This window comes from Ranitomeya variabilis, chromosome 3 (assembly GCF_051348905.1).
Source record: "Ranitomeya variabilis isolate aRanVar5 chromosome 3, aRanVar5.hap1, whole genome shotgun sequence".
NCBI lineage: Eukaryota > Metazoa > Chordata > Amphibia > Anura > Dendrobatidae > Ranitomeya > Ranitomeya variabilis.
The window spans coordinates 728,454,050-728,468,063 of record NC_135234.1 but is presented as its reverse complement, the minus strand read 5'-3'; the positions used below and the strand labels follow the sequence as shown (position 1 = coordinate 728,468,063).

At 40.0% G+C, this 14,014-nt stretch overlaps 1 protein-coding gene across 1 annotated transcript in view; it reads left to right on the top strand.

Annotated features, from left to right (window-relative positions):
* Positions 1–14,014, top strand: part of GUCY1A2 (guanylate cyclase 1 soluble subunit alpha 2) — a 338,699-nt gene that overhangs the window by 82,769 nt on the left and 241,916 nt on the right. The gene's annotated exons all lie outside the window — the stretch shown is intronic.

Below are 14,014 nucleotides of genomic sequence, written 5' to 3'. Positions count from 1 at the left end.
AGCCATGATGTCACACCAGGGGATGGTCCTAATAGCGCACCTCGACGCGCGTTTCACTGCCCCCGCAGTTTTGTCAGGACCTCCTGACGAAACTGCGGGGGCAGTGAAACGCGCGTCGAGGTGCGCTATTAGGACCATCCCCTGGTGTGACATCATGGCTGCAGGTAATATATGTACTCTATATGGTAGGCGATATTTTCAGTGGACATAACCATTATATGGGCACCATATAGATCCTGTTGTGCTTGGCTATCTGTATAGCTATAACTTTACTAACACCATCGTATTTACTATAGTATGGTCCATGAGATATGCCGATATGTGACTAAGACAATCATCTTATGGGCACTATAGCTATACCAGCGTATCACTAATGTAGCCATCAATTTTATTAACATTTCCCTAACACTACTTCATGGTATATGGCATACTTAGCATCTTTATCTTAAAATGTGGGATCTGAGATAGCAACTATTTTGTGATATTACTATATTTGGACATATGATATAGCCCTGTGTGGGCAGTAGATCCAGATACTATATAATATATGGTAGCCATTGTGATGCATACTTTTGGGGAATTGTGTTCCTTTTTGGTTTTCTATGTACATACAGCCTGTCTTACTCTCCCCCTATTTTTAGGGTATTGTTATATACATATAAGTACATCTATGTATTTATTTTGCTATGCTATGTTGTATATGTCTTTATATATGTGTGCTAAATAAATTTATACCATTTTTTCACATATTTTGTACCTTCCTTATTCTCTTTTGGATTCACACATCTCATTGTTGCCCACGGTGTTTAATAGTTCTAGACAGTACTAGTGATGCTGGAAAATGTAGGATTTTCAAGGTACACAAACACGAAAAATCTCTTTAAATAGGGGAAATTTTTTAAAAAGACAAGACATAGCTTCTTCACTTTAAAAACACTTCTCCTGTTTTGTCTCGCTAAAAAAAGGGATTATTTTTGGAATGCTTAAGAAAAAGACTTTGTAATTGCTTAATTATTCTGTGATTAGCAATCCAGTTGCAGACCCCAAAAAGGATAATTTTCCACTTAAGAATCAATTACTTGCTTTCCACTTCCTTTTTTGGAAGTGCATTGAACAGCAAGATGGATTGCTGGTGAGGGGAAAAAGAAAAAAAAAATCTTTAAATCTTTAGCATAGCGAGTGTGAGCGAGCTGAGTGTGACCGGAGCGTAAGTGTGACTTGTGATTCAGTGACTTTGGAATCAGGGAGTTTCCAAGGGAGGAATTACTAAATTGCTGTCTGTTTTTTATTAATACTTTGTATTTATTTTTATTTAACGTTTCTGTGTGGTGCGATCCCCATTAGGAAATGTGCTCCACTATTGTTAATGCCATCCAGTGCACATCTTGCCACATGTATGCAATCCTTGATCAGCCGGTCGAGGGTGCATACTGCTGTGCGAGATGTGAGCACGTTGAGCATTTGGAAGCCCAGATTCTGGATCTAAATGTGCAGCTGGCAACACTGAGATCCATAGACAATATGGAGAGGAGTCTTCTGCTCACAGAGCAGACGCTCAATGGGATAGATGGGGGGGGGTGGTAGGATGGAGCTGCAGGACAGTGAAGTAGCTAGCTGGGTGACAGTTAGGAAGCAAGGTAGAGGGAAGAGTGCCAGGGAGGCTAGTCCTGATCTGGCACACCCCAATAAGTTTGCTAAGTTGGCAGATGAGGGGGGTGCCAGTACAGGGGTAGCACTGCTGCAGCCAGGCATGTCCTCTGAAAGCCGGAGGAGTGACTGCTCCAGTAAGGAGGGAAATAGGAGAGCAAGGCAGGCCAGACAGGTGCTGGTAGTGGGGGACTCAATTATTAGGGGAACAGATAGGGCAATCTGTCACAAAGACAGGGATCGTCGGACGGTGTGCTGCCTACCTGGCGCTCGAGTCCGACACATCGCTGATCGAGTGGACAGATTACTGGGAGGGGCTGGTGAGGACCCAGCGGTCATGGTGCACATTGGCACAAATGACAAAGTTAGAGGTAGGTGGAAGGTCCTTAAAGATGATTTCAGGGAATTAGGCTGCAAGCTGAAAGCAAGGACCTCCAACGTGGTATTTTCCGAAATACTGCCTGTACCACGTGCCATGCCAGAGAGGCAACGGGAGATTAGGGAGGTTAATAAGTGGCTCAAGAACCCAACAGGACCCAACAAGAAGGGGGCACTGCTAGACCTAATATTAACCAACAGGCCAGGCTGCATATCAAATATAAGGGTCGGGGGTCACTTGGGGAATAGTGATCACAAAATAATAAGTTTTCATGTGTCCTTTAATAAGATGTGTAGTAGAGGGGTGACAAGGACACTAAACTTCAGGAGGGCAAATTTCCAACAGATGAGAGAGGATCTTGGTGCAGTTAACTGAAACGATATCCTGAGACATAAAAATACACAAAGAAAATGGGAGACGTTTATTAGCACCCTGGATAGGACCTGTGCACAGTATATACCGTATGGGAATAAACATACTAGAAATAGGAGGAAACCAATATGGCTAAATAGAGCTGTAATAAGTGACAAAAAGAAAGCATTTAGAGAATAAAAGGAAGTAGGTAGTGAGGAGGCATTAAATAAATACAGAAAATTAAATAAATTATGTAAAAAGCAAATCAAGGCAGCAAAGATTGAGACAGAGACTCATTGCTAGAGAGAGCAAAAATAATCCCAAAATATTCTTTAACTACATAAATAGTAAGAAACTAAAAAATGATAGTGTTGGCCCCCTTAAAAATAGTCTGGGTGAAATGGTGGATGAGGATGAGGAAAAAGCCAATATGCTAAATGACTTTTTTTCATCAGTATTTACACAAGAAAATTCCATGGCAGACAATATGATCAATGATAACAAAAATTCCCCATTAAATGTCACCTGCTTAACCCAGCAGGAAGTACGGCAGCGTCTAAAAATCACTAAAGTTGTCAAATCTCCGGGCCCGGATGGGATACACCCCCGAGTGCTGCAGGAATTAAGTACAGTCATTGATAGACCATTATTTTTAATCTTTAAAGAGTCCATAATAACAGGGTCTGTACCACAGGACTGGCGTATAGCAAATGTGGTGCCAATATTCAAAAAGGGGACAAAAACTGAACTCGGTAATTATAGGCCAGTAAGCTTAACCTCTACTGTGGGTAAAATCCTGGAGGGCATTCTAAGGGATGCTATACTGGAGTATCTGAAGAGGAATAACCTCATGACCCAGTATCAGCACGGGTTTACTAGGGACCATTCCTGTCAGACTAATTTGATCAGCTTCTATGAAGAGGTAAGTTCTGGACTGGACCAAGGGAACCCAGTAGTTGTAGTGTATATGGACTTTTCAAAAGCTTTTGACACGGTGCCACACAAAAGGTTGATACATAAAATGAGAATAATGGGGATAGGGGAAAATATGTGTAAGTGGGTTGAGAGCTGGCTCAGGGATAGGAAACAAAGGGTGGTTATTAATGGAGCACACTCGGACTGGGTCGCGGTTAGCAGAGGGGTACCACAGGGGTCAGTATTGGGCCCTCTTCTTTTTAACATATTTATTAATGACCTTGTAGGGGGCATTCAGAGTAGAATTTCAATATTTGCAGATGACACTAAACTCTGCAGGGTAATCAATACAGGGGAGGACAATTTTATATTACAGGATGATTTATGTAAACTAGAAGCTTGGGCTGATAAATGGCAAATGAGCTTTAATGGGGATAAATGTAAGGTCATGCACTTGGGTAGAAGTAATAAGATGTATAACTATGTGCTTAATTCTAAAACTCTGGGCAAAACCGTCAATCAAAACACCTGGGAGTATGGGTGGATGACAAACTCACATTTAGTGGCCAGTGTCAGGCAGCTGCTACAAAGGCAAATAAAATAATGGGATGCATGAAAAGAAGCATAGATGCTCATGAGGAGAACAAATTTTACATCTATACAAGTCACTAGTGCGACCACACTTAGAATACTGTGCACAGTTCTGGTCTCCGGTGTACAAGAAAGACATAGCTGAACTAGAGCGGGTGCAGAGAAGAGCGACCAAGGTTATTAGAGGACTGGGGGGTCTGCAATACCAAGATAGGTTATTACACTTGGGGCTATTTAGTTTGGAAAAACGAAGACTAAGGGGTGATCTTATGTTAATGTATAAATATATTAGGGGACAGTACAAAGACCTTTCTGATGATCTTTTTGATCTTTTTAATCATAGACCTGAGACAGGGACAAGGGGGCATCCTCTACATCTGGAGGAAAGAAGGTTTAAGCATAATAACAGACGCGAGTTCTTTACTGTAAGAGCAGTGAGACTATGGAACTCTCTGCCGTATGATGTTGTAATGAGTGATTCATTACTTAAATTTAAGAGGGGACTGGATGCCTTTCTTGAAAAGTATAATGTTACAGGTTATATACACTAGATTCCTTGATAGGGCGTTGATCCAGGGAACTAGTCTGACTGCCGTATGTGGAGTCGGGAAGGAATTCTTTTCCCCAATGTGGAGCTTACTCTTTGCCACATGAGGTTTTTTTTGCCTTCCTCTGGATCAACATGTTAGGGCATGTTAGGTTAGGCTATGGGTTGAACTAGATGGACTTAAATTCTTCCTTCAACCTTAATAACTATGTAAAAAAAAAAATTACTTCTTCAAATTCAAAACAGTGCACCTGTTTTACCTCCAAAACAAGGGGACACTTTTTGGACAACTGAGTTGTGTAATTGTCTAATAATTTTGTGATTAGCAAGCCAGTTATGTTCTCAAAAAGGGGATAATTTTTCAATTTTGTTTGAGAAACAATAACTTCTTCGCGTTTAAAACAGTACACCTTGTCTCATTAATAAAAAGGGATAATTTTTGACTCATTGTGAAAAAAGCCTCTGTTTGCACCACCTGTGTGTAAACAACAGCAATGCATGCATTTGCTCTCCTAAGGGAATAATTTTTGGACCATTTAATATAAGTAGCCTACAAAGTCTGAAAAAGAAGAGCGTGATTAAATGGGCAGCTAGTTGCATATCCCTGTTGTACAGATTGTGCATTCCCCTGTTACAGGAGATTACATTTCAATGCCATTCCCAGTTGGATAAAAATAAATCATAAGATGAATTTGTGGAAACAACAACAGCGTGGAGAACCCAACCCCAAACCCAACTCAAAACTTTATGTTGAAATAATAATAATAATAGTAATAAAACAATTTTTTTAGGTAAATATTCAAAAATAATGCAAAATGGTGTTCAGGTTCTGGTTCAAGTTCGGGTACAGTTCTGGTACTTTGGAATAAAGTTTTAGTTGGGTACCAGAACCCGAACTTCCACGGGTCCACTCATCTCTAATCATGACAGATTGGAAAACCTAACAAAAGTTACGTCTGTACTTGTTTTTTAATTATCACCATTCTTCACAGATAAAGGTCTTTTCACATGGTTCGTGGAATTAATTATGTGGAGACCTTTTAAAGTCACTTAGGGAAACTTATTTCACATTCGCCAGTTAAAAAGTCACAAATTATTTCCTATCATTTGCAATATCTAAAAAGTGGGCAAAAAGCTTAGCGGAATGGGTCAGGAATATAAGCAGCCCAACAAATTGACTATAATTTGTGCTTGGAGGCTATAGAGTAATCTGCGCCAGCTACACTACCTTTCCACTGTTTTGGCTATATGGGGCAACGTAGCATCCAGTAAAAAAAAATATATATTATTCGACATAGTATGTGTTTAAAAAAATGGTTTCCTATACGTGACATATGCCACAGAATATCACAGCCTGTTAAATAATTGATTCGTGATTCATTTAAAAGCATAAAAAAAGTGTGAAATAAGCCTAAGCGGTAATGCATTTCAGGTATATATATTTTTGGTCCTCGATTTATAGTGTGAATAGCATAGAATACTGTATATTTTATGGATTTGTACCTTCTCTACTATTTTCTCTATTCTTAGCTGCTGTTTTCTCTCGGCTTCTGCTTCCTTGGAAATAACTTCACCAAAATAGCATCAAGCTGAGACTCATTGAAAGCAATTCTGTAGCCGAAGTCATTTTTTTTTTTTTTACAGTATTTTCTACCTTCCTGCAAATTACACCCATACAGCTCGCTGTGCAAATGATCAGAGGGTTAAAAAACCTAGATCAAATCTTAGAGTAAATTTCATTAAAGAGCCATGAATGGGAAAATTGTATTGATTTGTGCACTCAATGACCTCCCAAATTAAGTTAAGTATGTGCAGTCTACTTACTGCATTGAGTTGTAATCTTTTTATGCGGAAAGAAGCGAAGAGACTCAAAACCCATTGGAGATAAACTGACAAAGCTCGGCCAGGAAAGATCCGTTTAGAGAGATGAATGAGAAAATAAAAGATCACGGAAGGGTAAAAACATTAATTTTCACATTCATTTGGTATGACGAGAAAGGATTGATGTACAATATTTGTTTGACCTCCCGAGCACTCAACATTCAAATTATCCCTTCACTTCCTCCAATTACTTTTCATTATATAAGTGCTCTCTAACAGTGTCAGCCGCAGTGTGCGCACCCAGATGAGGAGAGAAATGCTCACAGGAGAGTGCCAATCACCAGGATATGTGAACTTTTGATCAAGGGTGATTTGGATGTTTTGGGTTATCATTATGATTTACAAAGAGAAAACACAGTAGTTTGACAATAAATGGCTTCACCCAACCACTAACCATGAGTGGAGAAAAAGTTTTGGTGTTATCATTCACATTCTCTAAAAAAAAAGACCACGAAAGCAAAAATTCTGCCGGGGTATGTAAACTTTTGAGCACAACTGTATGTTTTCTTTCTTCTTTCTTCTCTTTCTTTCTTTGTTACTACCTTTCCGTCTATTCTATCTATCATCCATATTTATCTCTGCTTTTCTTTCTACATATCTATCATCTGTCTATCTCTATCTAATTTTTATTTCTCTCTATGTATCCTCAAACCAAAGAACCGAGCAGCATACTCATGCTCTAACATAGAAGCAAACATTGAACACGTGAAATATAAACTGCATTACTGCTATATACAATATCCTTATACAACTCCAATCCCCAAAAAAAGTTATGACACTGCGTAAAATGTAAAGAGAAACATGCAATACATTTTGAAATCTCTCATTGTCACCGCCATCTTTTATTCACAACAGAACATAGATCACAGATCGGAAGTTGAACATTAGACATTTCTCCATTTCATTTGAAAAAGTTGATTCATTTAGAAATTGATGGTATCATCTCAAAAATGTTGCTCCAAGGCGCTGTCCACCATTGTGTAGAACCCTCTCTTGTTTGTAAATGTCTGGGAGGTAAGAAGACCAATTGCTGGAGTTTTGGAAGAGGAACGTTGTCCTATTCTTCACTGATGTAGGATCTTCACTGCTCTGTACTCCTCAGTCTTTGGATTTTTCTTGTCATAATGCGCCAATTTTTTTTCTATTGGTGAAAGATCCGGACTGCAGGCCGTTCATCACCCGAACTCCTCTTCTTCTGAGAAGCCATACTGTTGTGATCAATGCAATGTCAGGTTTAGCATTGTCTTGCTGAAATATACAAGGCCTTCTCTGAAATAGTCAATGTCTGGATAGAGCAGACCCCAATATAATGCTCAGCATTGATGGCGCCTGTCATGTGTAATCTGCCCATGTCATAGGCACTAATGCTGCCCCAACCATCAGATATAGAGGAACACCAAGCTTGATGGCCCCTCTCCTCATGAGTAGTGTTGAGCGATACCTTCCGATATGCAAAGGTATCGGATTGGATCGGCCGATACCGGCAAAATATCGGATCTTGCCTATACCGATACCCGATACCAATGCATATCAATGGGACACAAAATATCGGAATGCTTCCCAGGGTCTGAAGGAGAGGAAACTCTCCTTCAGGCCCTGGGATCCATATTCATGTATAAAATAAAGAATAAAAATAAAAAATATTGATATACTCACCCCTCCGGGGGCCCCTGCTCTTAGCGGTGCCTCCGTTCTTAAGAATGCAGAGTTAAGGACCTTCGATGACGTTGCTGCTTGTGATTGGTCGCGTGACCGCTCATGTGACCGCTCACGCGACCAATCACAAGCCGCGACCTCATCGCAGGTCCTAAACTCACTGCATTCTTAGGAACGGAGGCTGCCGGTTACATCGCTAAGGTCCAGGGTCCGCCGGAGGGGTGAGTATATCCATATTTTTTTATTTTAATTCTTTATTTTTTACATGAATATGGATCCCAGGGCCTGAAGGAGAGTCTCCTCTCCTCCAGACCCTGGGAACCATACACTGGGAACTTCCGATTCTGATTTCCGATATCACAAAAATATCGGAACTCGGTATCGGAATTCCGATACAGCAAATATCGGCCGATACCCGATACTTGCGGTATCGGAATGCTCAACACTACTCGTGAGTCCTCAGGACACGGCGTCCGGGGTTTCCATAAAGAATTTCACATTTTAATATATCTGATCACAGAACAGTTTTCCATTTTGCCTTAGTCCATAATAAATGAGCTTTGACTCAGAAAAGATGGCGGCGTTTCTGGATTGTGTTAATATTTGGCTCTTCTTTACATGATAGAACTTTAACTTGCATTTATGGAATACACGGCGAACTGGGTTCACAGACACTGATTCCTGAATGTATTCCTGAGCCCGTACAGTGATTTGCACGACTGAATCGTGCCTGTTTTTAATGCCATAGATCACGATCATCCAATGGTGAACGTCGGCCTTGTCTCTTGTGCACATGGATTTCTCCAGAATGCCTGAATCCGGAGGAATATTCAAACCTTTTGCAATTTTACTTTGATGAACATTTTTCTGAAATTGTTACATATACGTCTAAATAAGGCACTAGGCTTTTCTTAAAGTAAGGCTTTATCCTATCTGTTCTTTAACGCCTTAACCCAGGCCATTTTCCATTTTTGCGTTTTCATTTTTTGCTCCCCTTCTTCCCAGAGTCATAACTTTTTTACTTTTCGGTCAAAATGGCCAAGTGAGGGCTTGTTTTTTGCAGGTCATTTTCCGATACCTGTAGCGTCTCCATTTTTCATGATTTGGATCTGGGGCTTATTTTTTGCGCACCAAGCTGACGTTTTTATTGATACCATTTTGGTGCAGATACGTTCCTTTGATCTCCCATTGTTGTATTTTATTGCAATGTAGCGGCGATCAAAAAAACGTAATTCTGGCATTTTTATTTTTTTATCGTTATGCCGTTTAGCGATCGGGTTAATTCTTTTTTTATATTGATAGATCGGGCGATTCTGAATGTGCAATAACTGGAGGAAAGACTAATGCGTACGTAGAAAGTGCACACCTGGGGTACAAAAAAATATCAAAAACGACTTTTTTATCACCAAAGCACAAAAATGATTAAAAACATTTTAAAACAACAATGATGACACCCCCACCCATGTACAATAATGCATCTTTGTGACCCTAGGACATAATACCGTAGCAACATAGGAGTTCATAATAGAAGTGCAATATGCATGAATAATGTAAACACCAAAAAGTTATCATAAGGTCATAACAATCCAGCCGTAAATGAAAATAACAATCAATTAAGTCAATATAGTTGGCTGAGTGCACATACCATGGACCCTGGGATGTGGGCGCCCCCACAGGTGTAAGCTCGGTGTCTGAGAAAGATAAAGCATTTGTCCAAAGAAGGGGGGGTCACATACTGTGACAGGAAGCCATCCTGAATCCCTCATGCGTGAAAAATAGCACTATGCAAATTAGAATAAGAGCACAGAAAAAATGTGTATTATAGTGGAGATAGTTATTATCCAATATTAAATACCTGCATACCAGGTGGTAATCACAGGGGAGAGCCCATGTAAATAGCTAGAGAGTCCCTAGGACAATAGAGATAATGGCAGCAGGGAGCCCCTGGATGAAGGGAGGGAGATGGATGGCGTGGAAAGATGGGAGTGTGGAGAGCCCCACGCATATTGTTGCGGTGCAGCTTCTTCAGGGGAAGTGCGATTCTGAATATGGTGATACCAAATCTATGTATGTTTGATTTTTTTATTGTTTTATTTTGAATGGGGTGATTTGAACTTTTATTTTTTTTTATATTTTAGTAAACATTTTTTTTACTTTTTGCATGCTTCAATAGTCTCCATGAGAGACTAGAAGCTGCAGTTGTCTGGTCGGCTCTGCTACATACAGGCAATGATCAGATCGCCTGTATGTAGCAGAAATGCTCACTTGCTATGAACGCCGACCACCAGGTGGAGCTGATAACAATCCGGCAATGACAACCATAGAGGTCTGGTGGAGACCTCTGGTTGTCACGCCAACCCATCGGTGACCCGCGATCACATGACGGGGTCATAGATTGGCGGGAATTCCGGTGCGTAGAGATTGACAGTAGCATTTAACGGGTTAACAGCCGCGGGTAGATCGCGATTCCACCCACGGCTGTTAGAGGCACATGTCATCTATTCAAAACAGCTGACATGTGCCAGGAAAGATGTGGGCTCTGTGCTGGAGCCCACATCAAACTGAAGGAGTCCAACGTCGGCGTATTACTACGCCCAACGTCAGAAAGGGGTTAAATTTGTAGTCTAAGAGAGACATGTTTGGTAGAAATGGTTAAAGTCCCATCAGAGAAAGGCCACCGTGTCGTGGCTGGTGTGCACTCACCAGTCGCGACACAGTGACCTTGAATTGGCCAATTTATGCTTATAAAATGAACGTACTTAGAACATATTCTATATGGCATAAATGCAGATCACATTTCATATATTCAATGTTTGGTTATATCTTAGCACATAGAGTCCTGGCCAAAATTACTGTTATTGTGAACAGTTAAGCAAATTGAAGGTGAAATGATCTCTAAAAGGCCAAAAGTTAAAGATGACACATTTTTTTTGTATTTTAGGCACAAATATATATATATATATACTAGATGATGGCCCGATTCTAACGCATTGGGTATTCTAGAATATGTATAGTAGTATATAGCACAGGCCACGTAGTATATAGCACAGCCCACGTAGTATATAACAAAGGCCACATAGTATATAACACAGCCCACATAGTATATAGCACAGCCCACGCAGTATATAACACAGCCCACCGAAACACATGGGCTGCTTGCACAATGAACAAGTCTGTAGGAACATGTTCACACCACCAAGAAACTTGAAGACACAATAGAACACATTAAAACAAAAAACTCTCTTTTATAAAAAAAAAAATCACAGTAATAAGCAAGTGTTAGTAAAAAGATGGAAAAAACAGGGTATTTGGTTGATACTTTTTTTGCAAAAAAAATGTATACTAAGCTGCTCCACCAAACGTCAAGGTATACCCATATAGAGCAGTCCTAAATGATGTATGCAATCCCTATCTCATGTACTTAAAACCTGACCATCTGTATATTACCTGTATAAGCAGGGTTCAGAGAGGGAATGTTACACGTTTAATGGAACAGCTTTTGTGCAAATGACCCACAAGGAGTGGTGGATACCTCCCCAGTCTTTAGACAAAAGAGAACAATTATGGAAACCGAAACACATGGGCTACTTGCACAATGAACAAGTCTGTAGGAACATGTTCACACACCACCAAGAAACTTGAAGACACAAAAGAGCACAGTAAGACTAAAAACACTCTGTTGTAAAAAAAATCACAGTAATAAGCAAGTGCTAGTAAAAAGATGGAAAAAACACAGTATTTGGTTAATACTTTTTTTTGCAAAAAATGTATATTAAGCTGCTCCACCAAATGTCAAGGTTATATACTACAGCCCACATAGTATATAAGACAGGCCATGTAGTATATAACACAGCCACGTAGTATATTGCCCAGCCACTCAGTATATTGCACAGCCACGTAGTATATAGCACAGGCCATGTAGTATATAGCACAGAGATGTAGTATATAACACAGCCCACATAGTATATAACACAGCCACGTAGTATATTGCCCAGCCACGCAGTATATTGCACAGCCACGTAGTATATAGCACAGCCACGTAGTATATATCACAGAGACGTAGTATATAGCACAGCCACGTAGTATATAACACAGGCCACACAGTATATAACACAGCCCACGTAGTATATAACACAGCCACGTAGTATATTGCCCAGCCACGTAGCATATAACACAGCCCACATAGTGATCTCCGGTCATTGCCGAAATGCATTCATGGGACCGGAGCGTAGCAAGGAGCGTGAAAGGCGCCGGAAGGTGAGAATATAATGTTTTTTTGTTTTTTTTTAATTATTTTTAACATTATATGTTTTTACTATTGATGCTGCATAGGCTATCAATGGAATCAATGTTTTCTGCATCAGACCAACGGAAGTACCCCTTAAGCAATTATATATATATATATATATATATATATATATATATATATATAGTAAAAAAAGGAACAGCACAATGCTCACCGGTGGGTGCCTAGCCTCCTGGATAGAATAGTCCATTCATCTACCCAACATGTATACAAAAAATAGAAAAAGAAGGCAGCACTCCAAATCCTTTTCAGGGTGAAAAAATGTGCAATTTATTCAGCCCACATCTCTGTGCGACGTTTCGGCTCACACTGAGCCTTTCTCAAGCCTTGAGAAAGGCTCAGTGTGAGCCGAAACGTCACACAGAGATGTGGGCTGAACAAATTGCACATTTTTTCACCCTGAAAAGGATTTGGAGTGCTGCCTCCTTCTTCTATTTATATATATATATATATATATATATATATATATATATATATATATAGACAAAAAAAGAAAAGCAGCACAAAAAATAATAAAAAAGTGGACTTTATTGCCTGAGCGGCGTGGCAACGTTTAGGATACAAAAATCCTTTTTCAAGCCAATCCTTTTTCAAGATTTTTGTATCCGAAACGTTGCCACGCCGCTCAGGCAATAAAGTCCACTTTTTTATTATTTTTTGTGCTGCTTTTCCTTTTTTGTCTTTATTACTGGAGGCTTTTTTGGACTGCTGGTTGGGAGAGCTTTGCACACCATTGAGGTAGTACTGGATGCTGTTCCATTTTTTATATATATATATATATATATATATATATATATATATATATATTCATCTTTTACATTTTAATAATTACAAAAAAGAAACTGCTGATACAAAAGTTTGGGCACCCTGCCTGGTTAGTACCTACGGTAGTAGCACCCCCTTTTAGGCCGGCCTCACACTGGGCGTAAGACAATACGCCACGTATTATACGTCCGTACTACGGCCGTAATACGGAGAAATGTTCCCAAAATATTGATCCGTAGTCAGGGTGTGTCAGCGTATTTTGCGCATGGCATCCTCCGTATGTAATCCGTATGGCATCCGTACTGCGATATTTTCGCGCAGGCTTGCAAAACCGACATCTAATGGATTTATGTGCTCAAATGTTCGGGAAAACATATATACAGTATATATATATATATATATATATATGTCATTGAGACACATATATATATATTCTGTATTTAGATTTCATTCAGCGCGATATGTGTTAAAAGCCGGTAATTCAATTACCGGCTTCTCATTTCTCCTGCACAAACCCGACATGATATGAGACATGGTTTACATACAGTAAACCATCTCATATCCCCTTTTTTTTTGCATATTCCACACTACTAATGTTAGTAGTGTGTATGTGCAAAATTTCAGCGCTGTAGCTGCTGAAATAAAGGGTTAATTTGCGGAAAAAATTGGCGTGGGCTCCCGCGCAATTTTCTCCGCCAGAATGGTAAAGCCAGTGACTGAGGGCAGATATTAATAGCCAGGAGAGGGTCCATGGTTATTGGCCCCCCCGTGGCTACAAACATCTGCCCCCAGCCACCCCAGAAAAGGCACATCTGGAAGATGCGCCTATTCTGGCACTTGGCCACTCTCTTCCCACTCCCTGTAGCGGTGGGATATGGGGTAATGAAGGGTTAATGCCACCTTGCTATTGGAAGGTGACATTAAGCCAGATTAATAATGGAGAGGCGTCAATTATGACACCTATCCATTATTA